The sequence below is a fragment of the Macrobrachium nipponense genome, chromosome 44, assembly GCF_015104395.2.
Source record: "Macrobrachium nipponense isolate FS-2020 chromosome 44, ASM1510439v2, whole genome shotgun sequence".
Classification (NCBI taxonomy): domain Eukaryota; kingdom Metazoa; phylum Arthropoda; class Malacostraca; order Decapoda; family Palaemonidae; genus Macrobrachium; species Macrobrachium nipponense.
In genome coordinates, this window is record NC_087221.1 from 16,121,395 (window position 1) to 16,140,462 (window position 19,068).

A 19,068-nucleotide genomic window follows, 5' to 3' on the forward strand; every position below is an offset into this window, starting at 1 on the left:
GCGTATTCATGAGCTGGTAAGGATGCCGGGAAACCCAAATGCGATAAGAAGATTAAAACAAGAAAAAAGAGAAGAGGAAGGGGTAGGTGGGAGATGGAAGAATGGAAAACATAATGAGGCTTAATTAACAGCGAAGGAAATGATAGAGCTATCTCATGAAAGGCAGAAGGTCGCATGAGTTAGATAAAATGGCAGACTAAGATGTAGTTTGCCTGACGACGGCGCTAAAAATCAGTCGATTGAACTTCAAGAATGAATCTTCGAGACTCACTTTTGTCATTCTTGCTAACTGAATTTGTGCATCTCTTATTTTTTCACGAGTATGACGTTTGTTAGTTATTGAAAACCCAATTTAAGTTGTTTTATCTCCGGGCAAAGGAGAAACTTCGATCAACCCCTAAAGATTTGCTTATGAATAGGAGGCCTATAACAGTCTGATGCCACCCTCTCCCAGGGGGAAGAAGAGATCTCGAGTAATCATATGTATGTGTGCGTGCGCACGTGCTCGTATGTATTAACAGATAACTGATAGAGGAGTAATGTGGAGAGTGTTGAGTGTACGATATAGAAGTTATCGAGAACAGTTAAAAGTTTGTGTGGAATATGCCGGCAGGAGAGTGACTTGTTTGTTGTAGAAGTTAGTTTGAAACGAAAAGAATGTGTTGTCTCCATATCGCCATTGGATGCAAAGTTCAAAGTTGAGAATAAGAGAGTGCAGATGGGAGATGGTGAAGAATCATTAACAAGTTTGAAAGTGATTGCAAGAGGAGATGGCTGGGAGTGTATATGAGCAAGACTAATTCTATGGGGGTAAACGCCCACCAGTTAAGATGAAGTAATGCTCCTTAATATGAATGGTTGAAAAACATATGCTACTGAGTAAATGGAATGGATGGTGGGAGAATGAGCATAGAGGTGAGTACAGAATAGGTGAAACCAGAAGGTTCGGGTGTTCGTCCACAATTCAGTCAAAATATGACTGTATCGCTCCTCATTCTGTTTTTACAATGGAGCCATCGTCTGTCAGATGAAACGGGAAACGGTTCAGAGTTGAATATCTAGAGATGTGGAGATATATAATTGTCCTAAAGATGACTATTGGTGATAACCTAAATTAGAATATTTTCACAGGGTTTGTGTATATTTCAGAAGCGCTAGGTGGGACAAGATGATGACCTAGAAAGGTTGGATTGACAGGTTGAATGAAGTATTAGAAAGGAAGGGTCATATTTTAGTGATAGGGGGCTTTGAACGCTGCTGTTGAGCCTTATGTGTAGGTGTATGAAGCAGCCAGTGTTTTGGAAGTTTTCTGCCTAGAAGATTCTAGAGGCAATGGCACCTGAAAGTTACAACATTCCGATTCCTCAGCCAGATTTTAGGATGAGGCTCCTAGGCCCACAAACCTTAACCATAGCGATGCTGATATACCGATTTACGGCTGAGTGGACTTGTGGGCGGTGGACCAAGAGCAAGCCACTGACCTAGCAAATGTGATCCGAGGGCAGCACTGCTCAGCCGTCCCATGAAAACATTGATATAGAGGTTCATCCTTGATTCATAATTTAAAGGATTAATATAATATATATATCTTTATAATATATTATATATTAATATATATATATATGTGTGTGTGTGTGTGTGTGTGTGTGTGTGTGTGTGTGTGTGTGTGTGTGAAGTTTTAGTCTTCCTTTTTCACGAAGATAGATATATGAGGTTGTAGTCCACAGGGGAAAAGAAAAGCAGAAATTCCTTTTAGCTTAACAGTTTCGGCCTCCACTGGCCCTTATCGAGAGCTGTTTATTAACTAGCGCACAAAGTTTACAGTACATTCAAAGTAAAATATAAGAAACAGAAAAATAAAAATAAGCAGTGAGATAAACATTGGTCATTGAAATACAGGAAAGTCAGTTACTGTAACAACCTATTTAAAATTAGGTTGTTACAGTTCGAAGGTTTCAAAGTATTTTGAAACCTTCGAACTGGTTGTAAATCATTTTAAGTAGGTTGCTACAGTAACTGACTTTCCTGTATTTCGATGACCAATGTTTATCTCGCTGCTTATTTTTATTTTTCTGTTTCTTATATTTTACTTTGAATGTACTGTACACTTTGTGCGCTAGTTAATAATCAGCTCTCGATAAGGGCCAGTGGAGGCCGAAACTGTTGAGCTAAAAGGAATTTCAGCTTTTCTTTTCCCATCCCTGTGGACTACAACCTCATATGTGTGTGTGTGTGTGTGTGTGTATGTGTGTTTTATCAATAAAAAAGAAGAGACACACCCAGCTTTATAAATTGTACATAACCACATAATATTTCCTTTCAAAGCGCCAATTTTCTGTCAAACAATAATAAAACTGAGCAGCAGCAAATACGATTCGGATAAAGAGCAGCAAAGAGCCAAAAATGCTGTTTACTTAAAGAGCAATAACAATGATTATGTGTTCTGAATGATGTTTGCACTGTGGGACGAAATCCAAGGTTCTGTCTAGTTGCGCGCTGGAGCATGCGCAGTTGTCTGCTATTCTTGGTTTGCTATTGGCTTTGGGTATGCTACGACTAACAGCTACATTCATATGCGTCCTGTACAAAATAAACAAGAAGCCTGTGGTAAAAATCTATTGTCATTTTTGTCCTGCAACCTAGGAAAACAGAAATACGAGGAAACGTAGCAGTAATTGTAGTAGTAAAGATTTGCGTCTGAAACGGCTCAACGTTAGGGTGAGAGACGTTACGTCAAACATGGTATCTTTTGTCATTTTTGTCCTGCGACCGAGGAAAACAGACATATTAAGAAACTGAGAAATAGTACAAATTGTAGTAGTAAGCATTTTCCCCTGAAACGGTTTGAAAATTCGGGTTAGAAACGTCGAAATTTGTAAAGTAATGATCGGAGACCTTATAAACTTCTTCCATTCAAACGTGCGAGAAAATAAGCAGGGTATTCCCATGCAAGGTACTCATAAAATAATCAAGGAGACGTTCAGTGCTAAATGGATATATGGAGAGCGAGATAAGTGGGAAAAGTATACGTCTGGTTTCAGTCGTCATAAAAAAAAAAAAAAAAAAAAAAAAAAAAAAAAAAAAAAAAAAAAAAAAAAAAAAAAAAAAAAAGTCTTGCGTGATCATGCACGTCATCAAGTAATAGTTGGGTTCCACTTAACAACAGAATCACTCGAATAAATTTCTTTTTTCTTTGGGCTTTGGGCCTTATTGTCCGCATTTATTATATATAATATAGTATATATATTATATATATATAATATATATATAATATATATATAATATATATATAATTTTAGATATATATCTATGAATACTGATAGAATGGAGAACTGAGTTCTTTTTTTATCTGGATTTTAATGGAATCAAGTAATATGTCTTAATAAATTCTTAAAATGTTTAAACTTCGAAGCAGCTATGTATTAGCGGGCCTCTAAAATACAATTTTTGAGCAAAGGAACAACTCTTGCCGCTGCAATATTTCAAATATTTCATCAACCGAGTGAATCAAGAATCGGTCGCGTACGGGAGATAGCGGCAGTACGATTAGTTCTTCCAAAAAGTTGCAATATTTTTTCTGTACCCAATAATGCCATTAGTGTGTTGATGCAGGTGTTGCATGAGTTTTTTATATGCCATAAGTTGTGCGCATGCGCTGGTAAATTGGCAAAACCGAGTGACCGTGCCTTGCCGTTCATCCATGTATACGTGCATGTAAAATGCTCGTCTGCATAAAAACACATAGTCAAGAGTCTGTATCCTATCCATACCCACCAACTCACAACCTTGGCCTCTGGGAGGTGCACAAATGCGTGGGCACCGCTCTGCTAAAACAAAAAAAACAAAAACAGAAGAAATCGTACAACCGAATCTCTTTTCCGCAGCATGAAAATACTTTCGTTAACTTTGCTCATGTGTATTTACGTTTCTAGCCTTGGTAATAGCCGTTGATAACTTTAATCTTGACTCGCTTATTCGCTCGTCAATTTATCGGTGCATTCCTTAGCACGTGTTCTTAATCGCTCGCTTGTTTTCGTGAAGAGATGGAGGTTGGGGAGGGGGCGAGGGACGTGTTAGCCAGAGTGGCATTGAGTGTATACACTATAGCTAGAAATTGTCTGCACAGACAGTGTTTGTAAATAAACGATCCGGAGAATCCGCAAGCACGCGACTGTGCGTCTGACTTCTTATTTTGTTTTTAGCGTCACAATCACGAGGCCATTTGTCCGATGTTTTCTTGCAGTACAAGAATATTATTCTTAAGAGGCCAATAAATGCGAAGCATTCTTCTGGCTGCTGTCATATCGGTAGTGCTGTTTATTTATCCGTACATGTATGAACAAACTTTATTCCTTAATACTTGTCTCAGGTACAAAACAAGATCAAGAATACCAGATGGTTAATTGTCAAAAGGGTAAAAATTAAAAGAGATAATCCAGGATTATCGGATATCACACGGTCACAAACCTAACCGAAATTACAAAGTACCTTTACAGTCCAAAAACATGTAAAACTGAAATATATTAATTTTGTTGCTTATATTTATCTACAACTTTTTTCATAATGAAAGCATCAAGTGTAAATAAACCAAGACTTAAATTTAGAACATTTCTATTATTTGACTTGATGAAACAAGATTCAATGATATTCCTTTTAACTGTGTCATTACATGGGATTAAGGCTCTTGCTTGACTCCAGTTAATAGGATGGTCTAAATCTCTCATATGTGCGAATAATGCATTCGATATTTGCCCAGTTCTCACAGAATATTGATGTTGTTTGAGACGTTGTGAAAGAGATTTACCGGTTTGTCCGTAATAGACTTTATCACACTTTTTGCAAAGAATTTCATATATGCAGCCTGGAAGATCTTTAGGAGAATTTTTTATTATTAAACTCTTGACATTAATATTACTGAAAACAACATTTATGTTAAAAAGCTTTAAAATTCTAGGAATATCTAAAAACCTTTCATCATAGGGTAATTTTAGAATGTTATGCTTACTAAATTCAAGTTTGTCATTAGTTGAATAAAATGTTTTTCTAGCTCTTTTCCATGCCACATCTATAAAAGTCCTTGGGATTCATATATATATATATATATATATATATATATATATATATATATATATATATATAATATATATATATATATATATATATATAATTATCACATCATCGTGATTCATATAAATTATTCGAGCTACAAATGTCCTTTAATATCTAATTCGCTCATTATTTGCCATCTTTTGTTTCAGACTCTGATTTGCAGAAATTTTAGATAATAATGAAAAATATCTCTTTCTCTCGCTCTCTTGCTGCGAGTGTCTAAGCACTTGCAGGGATAATTGAACGCTAATGGAAGAATCTTGTCTTCCTCGTCTTGCATGATCTAATCATCCACACTCAATTTCAGAATACAACGTAGACGAAATATCTCGTTTAAAACTTTACTTTTCCACTAACATTATGACCGATGTCAAACGTGAACTCAATTATTATTATTAAAAGTTCAAAGTAAACTCATAATCACATGAGTCAATAAAATGGAAAAGTAAATCCACAATAGTGTATGTCTGTTTGTATTTTAAATTACAAAATCAAACAGACATACCATTGTGGATTTACTTTTCTATTATTATTATTATTATTATTATTATTATTATTATTATTATTATTATTATTATTATTATTATTATTATTTTCTCAAAAAGGGTTTACCCTGAGGATTCGTTCCTCAATAAAAGTTAGAAACTGGACCAAAGTCAAGTTAAAGGTAATGATATCTTAACCGAGTTATTTTCATCATTTCATGCTCATTCCTTCATTCATATCAACCACAAACCTAAGTCCGCAATCACTATTAATCCATATTTCTTAAAGCGTATTAGTCCAAATATGCCGCCAGTGTGACTTGCGGCAGCTTCCTCAGAGACAATGAATATGGCGGACGAATTTCGCGTCGGTTGGCCATCGATTTACTAGTAGAAAGTCCCTCAAAGGGATCCTTCAATAACCCCTGTGGTATCTTAACCTAATACCTCTCTCTCTCTCTCTCTCTCTCTCTCTCTCTCTCTCTCTCTCTCTCTCTCTCTCTCTCTCTCTCTCTCTCAAATCGCCTCAGATAAGTGTCACATACCCATTAGTGACGAATATGATTTATAATTTATTTTTATATATTTTCTCTATATTATGTAATGTGCTTTAAATTCCTCATTTTAGTAGCTCTCCAAAGATAAGGCAAATTCTATCACTATATCAGATTAAAACTTAGTTTTTTTCATCAGTTGTGGTATATCAATGAAATAGAGTAGATTGTTTTTATTCTGTTATGTGTATTCCCTGGTATATAATGTGCTAGATGGGGTCAAACAAAGTGTACATAATTTTGCAATAAGGTTTTGGAATTTAAATTAAATGTCCTTGATTTTTTTTTACAGTTTTGAAAAGTGAGGAATGTAAATACGACGAAAATGAGGAAGAAAATGAGGAGGGTGAAGAGATGAGTGATGAGAGCGTGTGGAGATGGTCTGGTCCAGGTAAGACAAAAATTCTTGGAAACTGCTTGTACACAGCTTGCAAACGGATTGGAAACTGACTGCAAGCAATGTTTCCTGTCCAGACCTCAGCTGTCGTCAGGATGCCTGTTGGTGCAGTAGCCTTTGTATTCTACTCGGCAGTTTTAGTTCACTCGAGGAGGGATTAATAACAGAAAGGAAGAGAGAGGGATGAGAAAATTTTTAGAAAAAGGCGTGCCACACACACATATGCACATGTGTAGTACATATACATATGTGCACATGTATAAGTGCTTGTGTACATGTAAATATATACATATGCACATCTACATATGTAAATATGTACATGTATATATGTTAATATGAATATGTACATATGTATATGTGCATACATACGTATATGTACATATACATATACTATATACAAATATAGAAGTGCTTATGTAAATGCATGTATATGCATTTAAATGTATGTATATGTATTAATATGTACACATACTTATACACGTATATACTATATATACATACATTATACATGTGTATACTATATACATATGCACACAGAAACACTAAATGTTTTCCATTCTGGGTGGGAAACAAATATATGGTAAAAAGTGTTTGTAAACTTTGTTTCCAAACAATGTTTCCTAGTGTGGACAGGTCTTGTGTGTGTGTGTGTGTTTGCGTGTTAACTCGTGCTATATTTCTTCATTGTATCTGCAAACATACCCATAGCCGTGCCAGGCTGTAACCTATCTGATATATTATATTTATCGAGCATCATGCATCTCTTGGATACTAGGCAACACAACGCGAAAAGAGTGTTATTGCTGAGTAAATCTGGCGTTCAAGAAATCTTGGCCCATTACTGTCTTCATAAAATCCTTGCTCTTTTCATCACCTAATCGGGTCAGCAGAGCCCAGCCAAAGCCTTGCAAAAGCCTATTGTGCGGCCTGTGTCGCTGTGGCTGTCTGGTCTCTGTCTTTGTGGTTTTTGTTCTCACATCAGTCCCAAGTTCGGATAAAAGAGCTTGGTTACTCACAGGGTTAATTGGAGCGTTTTTGAAGCATCAGTAAGAACCTAGGAATCTAGTGTTGCTAGCAGTTGGTCACAGTAAGGCTTAAAGCTGATGGGTGTCGCGTATTCGCGGCAGAGCTGGTGTTCCTATCAGCGGAGTTCGCAACTTTTGGGTCTGGTCAGAGTCTGGATAGGTGACGACCAGTGAATATCGAATGCCGCTGGCACGTGACGTTCCTGTGACTTTTGCTGAAAGCGAGATCAGGGAACTTTCGAGACACTAAAACCAATTCTTTAGACGTAGTAGTTGGAGACAGGTAGAGTTTTATGTTCATCTTGTATTGCTGATTTAGGTTATCGATTATGTTGGTCTTGTATTTTTGTTTAGGATTTAATGCAATGTCATCTAATAGAAGATGCCTGATATCTCTACCGAAGAATGCTCCAATTGTTTAACAGAATTGTTGCAGATATGATAAGCAGTTGAAATGATTACAATTTTGCCACTAAAGAAATTTTCAATTATTTAGAAACTGCAAAATTGTTATCCTTAGAATCCTATAGTCCAATGGATAAGTAAAGTTTTAATTCAACAAATTACATTGAAGTGGTATAAATGCTGAAATAGGATCCCTGCAGATCAGTGCATTTGTTTGCAATGTTCATTCTAGAAACAATGCAATGGTAAGTTAATAATATCCTTAACTTGAATTGGTCACGCTTGTCTGCCACATGGGTATTTGATTAAGAACCCTCATCCCCGTAGGGAGGGTTAGTGGCGTCAGTGCACCTCATACGGTGCACTGTAGGCATTACTTAGGTTTCTTTGCAGCGTGCCTTCGGCCCCTGTAGCTGCAACCCCTTTCGTTCCTTTTACTGTTCATCCTTTCATATTCTCTTTCTTCCATCTTACTTTCCACCCTCTCCCATAACACTTGATTCATAGTGCAACTGCGAGGTTTTCCTCCTGTTACACGTTCCAAACTTTTTACTGTCAATTTCCGTTTCAGCATTGAATGACCTCATAGGTCCCAGTGTTTGGCCTTTGGCCTAAATTTTATATTCAATTCAAGAACCCTCATGACCCATTTCCTGAATCGTAGAACAACGACTTACAATCAGACATTTTTAGTGATAGTCCAACACCTTAAACCAACAATTTATTTCAAGCATCGGAATAAATCTTTGTGAAAAATTGTGTCAGAATCTTCAACATTTCGTGTACCCGATTTTTGTTGACTCAGCTGTGAGGGTGTGAACAAAGAGGCAGGTAGAAGTGTACTGACTTTATTACGTTGTTGTTTGAGTTAATATATAAGCTGGCCTTATGCCAGCAAGGGCTCTTGCTCCTAGAGCAGCCGGTAACTTTATTACAGGTAAGGGAAATTCATGTATACAACATGCGAACGGAGGTGTAGTGTCCGACCCACGAGAGAGTAAAAATGGTCGGCGACAGCCGATTTGCGTTTCTTTGGAGACATATTCATAAATATAAAAGTATACAGAGTATGATGTTGTGTGATTTATACATTGGCGGAAAGCCCGCTGAACGCTTTTTCGAATGGATGTAAGAACAACGCAACTGTAGGAACACGTACAATAAATTTGGAGATAAAGCGTTGTGCTTACACAGCGGTCTTCTGAAATTCTATTCTTGTCAATAACAATGGTGTTTACGTTGTACAACCTTTCTCTGTAATGCAGAGAATAAGCTAAAATTGCATCAAGACTTGATTTTTCATTTTTGGAAGCCCTCACCCCATCCCCAATAAAAATTGCAGAATCTTATTTGGAGCTTTCTAATTTGTGGCGAAATGTCTGAACTACATTTTAAACTTATAGATTTCCAGAATCGCAGTCAGACATTCATGGTACAGACGTCTTAAAAACTGTCAAAATTTAATTTTAACATTTCCAGTTGAAAAAAAAAAGCTTAAACATTCTTCCGAGATTTTTCAGATTCGGAAAAAAAAACAGCCCGAACGACGTTATAACTTCTTAAAAATCCTGAAAATCAAGCGGAACTTTCTTTTGAACTTTAAACTTTTATTATAAGTCAACTAAAAGTATAAACCTTAATTCAGATTTTTTAAAAAAACTTTAGTTTTAAAATGGTCTAGTTCACAACAATAATTATTCAAAACTTACTTTCAGCTTTAAAATTATCACAAGGTCATTTCGTACTTTTCTAATTCTAGAGGGCAGGAAGAACTAGAAACTTCATTTTAAACTTAAGTAGAAGAAATGCAGTCAAAACTTTATTTTGTTTTTTAGAGCTCCAACAACGCAGAATTCCGTTTAACAGTTGTCCATTTGTAGAAAAGCTTGGTAATAAAAAAACTAAAAAGAATAACTAATATTAATTTTAAACTTAAATGTTTAAATCCTAGAAAAAACAATCAGCATTTTAAACGTTAAGATTAAAGAAAATACTCAGTACGCCCCTAAGGAAGGTAGTGCCATCAATGCACCTCATACGGTGCACTGTAGGCATTACTTAAGGTCTTTTGCAGCGTCCCTTCGTCCTCTGGCTGCAGCCCCTTTCGTTCGTTTTAATGTACCTCCGTTTATATTCTCTTTCTTTCTTCTTACACCCCCCCCCCTCCTCTTCTAACAGTTGATTCACAATGCAACTGCGAGGTTTTCCTCCTGTTACACCTTTCAAATCTTTTTGCTGTCAATTGCCCTTTCAGCGCTGAATGATCTCATAGTCCCAGTACTTGGCCTTTGCCCTGAATTCTATATTCTGTTCTATTCTAACAGTCAGTACTTGATTACAAACGACGACAACTTCCAGTGAATAAGACAAACTTTGTTTTGCACTTTCCATGTGTAAACCAACTTCAGAACCACGTTTTAATCCTTCCCACCATATACCAGACTTTTGAGCTTCCAGAAAATCTGTCAGAACTCCAATTTGAGCTTTCCAAATTCTGCAAAAGCTGTCAGCAAGAACGGGTAAACATTTGTCCGAGGCCCTAAAGCCTAAAAGAAATTGGACAATTGTTCAAGCCTACAGCCAAATGCTTGTGCGGATACAAACAACCCAAAACTAGTTTTTCTTCTTCTTCTTAATGTTCTACAGTATAATTCTCCGTCTTTTTAAAACACTTCTGTTTTTGCTTGGCAAAGTTTTTTCTGTTTTTTACAGAAAGCTGTTGCTAGCTTGCCTTTGTTTTGAGTATTTTTTTTATTATTTGGAAAACCTGAAGTCGACTGAAGTTACAATCTTAGGAGAAACAGAAACTGGATCTTTCCTTTATACAATAGACATTGAAGCTTATGAATAAAGTATTCCTTGCTGGGAATATCCTTGGGCGGGCATTTTACATGGCAAGAAAATACATAGACACGATATAAACGGAGGACGAACAGGTATGGAAAAGTTGCGTTACATGCTCACCAATTGTGCTTCTGTTGACTTTATCAGTGAATTAAGGTTATGGTAGCACACACAAACTCGCCCCCGTAGGAGGTTAGTGCCGTCAGTGTACCTCATGCCGTGCACTGTAGGCATTACTGGAGGATCTTTGCAGCGTGCCTTAGGCCCTTAGCTGCAATCCCTTTCGTTCCTTTTACTGTGCCTCCTTTCATATTCTCTTTCTTCCACCTTACTTTCGACGCTATCCTAACAATTGCTTCATAGTGTAAAAACGAAATTTTCCTCCTGTTACACCTATCAACCCTTTTACTGTCAGTTTCCGTTTCAGCGCTGAATGGCCTCATAGGTCCTATAGTGCTTGGTCTTTGGCCTAAATTCCATACTCCATTCCACACAAACGCGCACACAAATATTTATTTATGTGTTTGTGCGTGTGCGGGTTCTGTTTTGTCTGTGTATATGTGCAACGAAAACCTCTGAAGGTAAAGTAACTACTAAAGAAGTTTCGAGTATAGCAACTCCAAACGCCGCATTCCGTGAAGAGCTCAGCGAAACGTTTCTAGTGCAGCTTGATACTAGCTTTCTTCTTCTTCTTCTTCTTCTGCAAAGCATCATGGGACGTTGACCGTCCTCGCATACCTCGGGAACGATTTCTAGAGGGGAAAAAAAAAAAAAAAAAGAGAAGTAAGGAGCGAGAATGCGAATTTTCAGGAGATTATTGCTTGTATCGACATCGTTATCTTACAACAGACTCCGCGAGTTCTTTTTTTTTTTTTTTCGAATACCAAATGATCTCCTCTGCAACTCCCGCGTAGTCACAAATCTCTACTCCACAACTCACCAGACTTGTACTTGAAGCCCACGCTAGCAGGAATGATGGACGATTGCTGCCAAAATCACTTAAACTGGAGAGAGAGAGAGAGAGAGAGAGAGAGAGAGAGATAGCAGAGAGAATTTTTCCTAGTGGTTTTAGAGAGATTTTTTTTTTTTCTTAAACCTGGTTTGTAATCGCATCCCGTTTTATCGTTTGAATTTTGTTTTTCCGTGTTTAGGTTCTTTTAATTAGGACTCAACTCCCACCTCACCTTGCAAGTACCGTAGTGGTGCCCGTCAGGCCACGTCTTTCTAAATAATCTCCGGAAATCAGTAATACTGTGTTCTGACTGCTTTGTCCCCCCCAGCTGACAAGTTTCAGATATCTCTTCCTGTAAAGTAAACATCCTGTGATGACATATTTCTAATGAAAACGAGTACAGAAAAGGACGAGGTTGCGAGGTTGCCATCGGTCTCTGCGTGCTAAGAAATTGTCGGACAGAATAAATATATATATATATATATATATATATATATATATATATATATATATATATATATATATATATATATATATACGCATTAAGCTACAAATGCCGTTTAATTAATTCGCGAGATTAATATATTTTCATATATGTTAATCGAAAGGGGAATTTTCTAGTTGATAAGAAATTCGTCGGCTCATAGGCGCGAACCACGGAACCAAGAATTCAGGACGTACAGTGAAGCTCTTTACCCAGAAGGCTATCACGAGAGGTATAAGTTAACGCTGCCTCTCGCCTAGAAATCCCTCTCGTGCTCAGGTATTCGTTGTTTTAAAGTCGCCACCAACCCACTTCGACCTTGATAACTTTGTATTGCTTTTGTCGTATGTAGCCATTATGAGTCTTATCACATCACCGTGATTCATAGATCGCATTAAGCTACAATGTCCTTTGATATCTAATTAGCTCTACTTGGGAATTATTACCACCTCTCCGTGATAGCCTTTGCGGGTAAAGAGGCTTTGCTGTAACTAAATAAAATTCCCGTTTGTTTAACATACATGAAAATATATTAATTCCAAGGTAGAGCAAGTTAGATATTAAAGGATATTTGTAGTTAATGCGTATATATATATATATATATATATATATATATATATATATATATATATATATATATATATATATATATACACATTAAGCTACAAATATCCTTTAATATCTAACTAGCTCTACCTTGGAATTAATATATTTCATGTATGTTAAACAAACGGGAATTTTTATTTAGTTACAGTAAAGCACTTTACCCGCAAAGCTATCAGGAGAGGTATAATAATTCCCAAGTAGAGCAAATTAGATATCAAAGGACATTGTAGCTTAATGCGTATATATGAATCACGGTGATGTGATAAGACTCATAATATGGCCTACATACGACAAAAGCAATACAAAGTATATATATATATATATATATATATATATATATATATATATATATATATATATATATATATATATATATATATATAATCATAAAACCATTTACTTGAATTTGGCCAGTACTGAGATTGGTTTTAAAAAAAAAAAAAAAAAAAAAAAAAAAAAACCATTGGCACATAGACCCTTAAACATTCATGGAGCAGGATGAAGAATTGGCAACGCCGCGCCGTCCCACGAATATATGTTGAAAACCAAGGGATAACACTTTCTGGTGCCAGACTCTCATAATAGCCAAAATGGCCCCCCAATTGTACGATTTCCTCGCATTTTTTTAAATGCACTTTATGCTGAAGGGGGAAATATATTAATTCTCCGGTCTCTGATGGAAGTGGATCCTACACGCATTAGGAAGAGTGAGATGACCGCCAACCTACAGGGCTGCAAGGAAGGATTGCATTTATTTCAGCTTTTGGATACATATGCCAGTCGAATTCAAACATTTTATTAGAGTTCAACTAAAATCATCCTCACCACTGTATGTTTAGCTCATTTTTGTTTTGTTTTGTTTTTTGCTTATTTTGTTTTTGTATTACAGGCTAACTTGAATCTATATCTCGCTCTCACCAACAAATTGTATATTCATAACCACAAAATTTTAAGCGGAAAGTTTACCCGAAAAGTGTGAATAATCAAAAGTGAAGAAGGAATATGGGTCCATTAGACAATAATTGTTAGATTATATTTTAGAAGCCTACATATTTATCTTCACAACACGAACAGTGCGATGTAGTCTACCTCTAATTTCAGGTTAAGTTGTTATTTATATGTGGAAGCAAACAATTTTAACTACAGAGAGTTTTGGTTGGACTATCAAATTGGATCTCACCCACACAAACACAAGATGGCCTACCCCAGTCTCGTCACGCTTGTTACTAGAAACTAGCCCTTGGTTCGTCCTAAAACTGCCGCTAGTTACAGCTCAGTCTGTGAATCTATGATACCTTTATAAGATCAACAACAACACAATATGGGTAGGAAACTTAGAATCTTACTAAGCAACTAGGAAAGAAACTTATTACATTGGAAACTCATTATGAAGAATAGCAGGGCCCGAGAAAAGGGGAAAACCAGTGATTCGAGCCAGGAAACAAGGAAAGACAATCTCGTGGGGAGTCTACATACCTCAGGCCTTTCTGTTCTTCGTTACGACTGGGTAGAGCAAACAATGTGAAGTGGGAATAACCAACAAGACCAACTGCTATACATAACGTAGAATTTGCGATGTAGGTTTCTTCGACTCGTCAAGAGATAAGAAAAGCAAACTGCCTTGTCTGAAGCAAACTCTTAATAGCATGAACAGTCTCCGGTGTAATCACCATGTTTTTATAAGCAAAGAAAATAAAGCACATCTGATTTTCCAGATTAAAGAATATGAAAGTGTTAGCCCCAAATCTAAGTAAAATTGAGCCCTTCATAGAAAAAACTAGAATAAATAATAATGATAAAACAATAAGGGACAAGATGGCTCAGGAAATAAGAACTCAAATTTAAACATGTATGGGAGGTTAAAAAAAAATATAAAGAATAAAAATGGTATTATTAAGTAGAGCTAGACTAAACATGTGGGAGTTAAACGATGAGAAAAGATTAAAAGGTGCACCAAGCAATGTTTGCTATGAGAAGAATTAAATGCAAATTTAGACTTTTTTTTTTTTTTACTTAATTGTCAACCATGCAGTAATAATGGGAGCAAAATTATGGAACGACCATACCAGGATGATAAAGACGAAGTAATGGGTAATATTTCCTTTTACGGGTATATGCGAAGAATTTTAAATTTGTAGTAATAATTTTAAAAGGGTGGTGGGTCTGACAGGGAAAATTTTTCCAGCGATACACCACAGAATTTATGAAATCACTCCATGGTACTAAAGGGCAAACTATGGGCACACAGTATCATTTGGTTGCCAGTTGAATATGTTACTAATTGAATATGGTAAGAAAACATTTTAACATAGATGTTTACAGTCTAATGACTGTAAATGGAAATAAAATTTTGCAATATAAGGTTTGAAAATACGAGAAAGGAATATTTGTGTACAGTGAGAATTTCTTAATGGACAACAGTATTCACGAAGGTGCATTAGAGTTTAGAGATATGGTAAGTCAACAGAGACAAAACTGTGCTGATATTGTAGGCAAACTGAAATGAATCAGGGAGCCGATACATATCTTGACTCCTTTATAACTACTACTAATGAAAGTCTGTCGTCGAAAACAAATTTTTGTTAAGGTGGGCAATAGCGTAATAAAATTTGTAATAATGTAGCCTAAATAATTTAGTTATGAAAAAATAGAACATGTAAATAATTTCAAAGTAGGCTATAGAAGAATGGATAGGGAAATTAGTTTAGGGCGGGTAGGTGAAGACCCGAATAGCCTATAGCCTACCTAGCAAGTATAGTTTATAAATACCAAAGTGAACAGATACCTAGTGAACAACACAGAAGATGCATCAGTTAACACACAAAAAACACAATTAGGCTAGATATGTGCATCACAGAAAGCACTCCGAATCCTCCATGATATCTTGCGCTTTGGACTGTACCTACTAGGGCTACTATTGGTTGATCCAGATCCGTCATTACTTTGTCCTATTGGTGTGTTACTTTACCTGCAAAGGATTGACACCCTTCATTGAGTGGACACTGATACCTTCATCCACTGATAACAACTTCCAATGCAGAAGTGTCTAACAACATGTCTTCCTTCGTGTCCTACGAGATCGTGAGAAAGTCCTCTGCAGTTGGGATACCTACCTACATGCACTGTAGGCTATGCTCTCTCAGAGAGCAAGCAGTGCCAGTGGCTTGGTACTTTTAATTACTCCGAAGAATATGTCGGATTGGAAGATAGCCTAGATGCGGTCTCATTATGACCACATGTACTAGCCTACCTACTATATCTTTCTTTCTTCGGGTCTGCCCACGTGTCCTTGGAACCTCTTTTTCCTTGGACTGGTGGTGGATGCTTACCTGGCTCCTTCAAGAGGACACGTTGCATCTCGCTTATGGTGTACAGTTCTAGAGGTAAGAAGGATGCAAGAGTGACTGGCTTCTGCACCCTCCCCTTCTATACTCCTCTTCCTTCAGACTGAGGATAGAACTCAAACTTACACTTGCTGGTCGGGCGTTTGATGTGGTAAGCTTGCACATCGAGTTTCCTTTTTATTTTTCGGTATTTCTATATAATCATTCCGCTGCACCTCACGACTAGGTTATCGAATAAATATTACTTTAAATTCTTGTTCAGGAGGTAAAACTGCATAGAAAATCCGCAACTGCCATAGTCTAGGTCGCGGCGGAATAGTTATATAGGTAGATCTACCTATTTTTCTTATCAGAATCATGGAAGCAATCCTTCTCCTTTCTCTAGCAAGGGGAAGTAGGAGACTGGCAATAATGCAAACCCTTCCCAGAACTTTACATTAATACCTCCGACTCTAAATATTCTTCCTAGCCCTTTTCCAGATGAGTTACGATTCTTCACTTATTTCAAAAAGGGCCAGAAGTCTGACACTTGATCTTGCAGATCCTATACTCCAATCAAGTTGTGAGAGGCAGGGCACTCCTTCTCGCTCTCATGACCAGGAGGAATAGTCCAGGTGTGCTGAACTCCAGTCAGTTCTAGCGGCTCACTCACATTTCTTCCAACAATCAGTGAGTCTTCCTAATGTAAAGGACTGTGGGGTTGTATATCATGTAGGAACAAATCACAAGTTTTGAAAGTAAATTGTATTTTTCCTAACTACAAACCTGAGGTCCTTTACATTAATGCCCACCTCATGCCACCCCTCAATCTGAAACCTACCTAACCACCTTTTTCAAGAGTTTAACGATTGTATTCCAGCCTACGCTGAAAGTAATTCCTAATGTAAAGGACCTCAGGTTTGCGTAATTAGAAAAAATACAATATACTTTGAAAAATTGTGATTTTAATTTATATGAATTTATATGTAAGAAGAACTAAGCATGCAGTGCTTTTATTTGCAACCAAAGAATAGATTAAGTAATTTTGTGGTTATTGAAAATAATGTGCTTATATTTTACAGGTGTGACACCAAGTCAAGCATACAGGCACTATTTGTTAAAGATGGACTTGAATGATGACTTGTACGATGAAGACTATAAGTCTACAGATCCTTCTCCAAAGTCTATGCCTATGGAATATATGTGGACGGCATTGAGGCAGAGTGAGCATGGAGGACTAAACACCCCATCAATGTTTGATGCAATAAGAAAATATGCAGAGGATTATCCAGAATAGGCAGAAGATCATCCAGAACTCATTCTGAAAAGTAGTCATGAAAATGATAAGTTTTCTGTGGTTTTGGTTACCCCCTTCATGATGAGAGTGCACAGCCAGCTGAAAGAGGCAGGAGAAGTGGTGTTCATCGATGCAATGGGCTGTGTTGATCAGCTAAACACAGCAGTTATACCATTCCTTTGTGGTGGACCAGCTGGGGCTGTGCCATTGGCTGTGGTTTTAACCTCCTCTCAAGATGAAGCAACTTTAACTAACGGTAATTAATTTGTATAGTGTATCCTTCAGTTCTCAGTTTCCATTTTTTGTGTACTTTGCCCAAGTCCCTAAGGAATACAAATTATTATATAATAATTCCCTACTTTGTGCTTTACAGGGTTTGGTATGGTAAAGGAAGTTTTGGAACTGCGCCTTCTATGGAAAAGGAGAGCCACAATCCCTTATGACAGACAATTGCGATGTGGAGAGGAATGCCTTAGCAGTTACTTGACCTTCCCAGCTGTTCCTATGTATATTTCACATACTACAGCTAGTATGGCACTGGCTGTTTGATTCCAAGCATGGCATCAATAAAAATGATCACCAAGAACTAATGGCTGCAGTAAAATCCCTTTTTTGTACATGAACTTTCCTGTCAGATATATACTTAGCTATACGTCTCTGACGTCACGACAGAATTCAAAACTCGCGGCACACGCGACAGGTAGGTCAGGTGATCTACCTTACCCGCCGCTGGGTGGCGGCTGTAAGAACCAATCTCCCTTTCCAGCCAGAATTTTTCTGTCGCCGGTGACGACTACACCTGTGGTTGTTACCTCCTGACAGCTTTATTCATTTCTCGTTGCCGTGGATTTATTGGACTGACTTTCGGGAAGTACTGATCTTGTTGCTGGCAATACGCATGTGTGGATTGTTTTTGGATATTGATTTGGATTTTTCTTTGATTTCGAGATGTCTGAGTTAGAGGTTAAGAAAATCTTCTATGTTTAGGGTGTGCTCTATGGATGAATGCAAGGTGAGACTACCTAAAGCTACGGTAGATCCCTCACACAGTTTGCTTTAAATGTAGAGGGAAAGAATGTTCTTTTGTTAACCCGTGTAATGAGTGTGAGAAGTTGGATGAGGGTGAATGGAAGGCTCTTTCTTCCTACTTGAGGAAGTTAGAGAAAGACAGGTGAGAAAGGCTTCGTCTAGGAGTTCTAGTAAGTCTCGTATTAGCGAGGTAGAAGAAAATCCTGTTGTAGCATTAGAACCTTCTCCAGTTTCAGCTCCTGCGCCCTGCATCGAACCTAAGGATACGACTACGGAAGTGGCAACCATGAGAGCCACGATCCTTAGCATGGAAAAGAAAGATTCGTTCGTTGCAAGTAAGAGTAGTGAAGGTGAATTGTGCAGTGACCCCAGTGCAGTGGAGGGGCGTCTGATCGGCTCCTTAATGCTTCCAGGCCTAGACCTCTTCCAGACTCCCAGTCCCAGTGGAGGAGAAAGTCAACAGCCGCAGGAAGGTTAGGGAGAACTCCCACCGATCAGGGCGTCCCCTCGGTAGATCCTGATGCTCGTACCCAGGCTGCCCTTGTTCGCGCGAAGAAG

At 37.4% G+C, this 19,068-nt stretch overlaps 1 pseudogene; it reads left to right on the forward strand.

The window, feature by feature from the left end:
• The first annotated feature begins 22 nt into the window (after positions 1–22).
• LOC135203916 (uncharacterized) lies at positions 23–18,315 on the forward strand (annotated as a pseudogene).
• Positions 18,316–19,068: the final 753 nt, after the last annotated feature.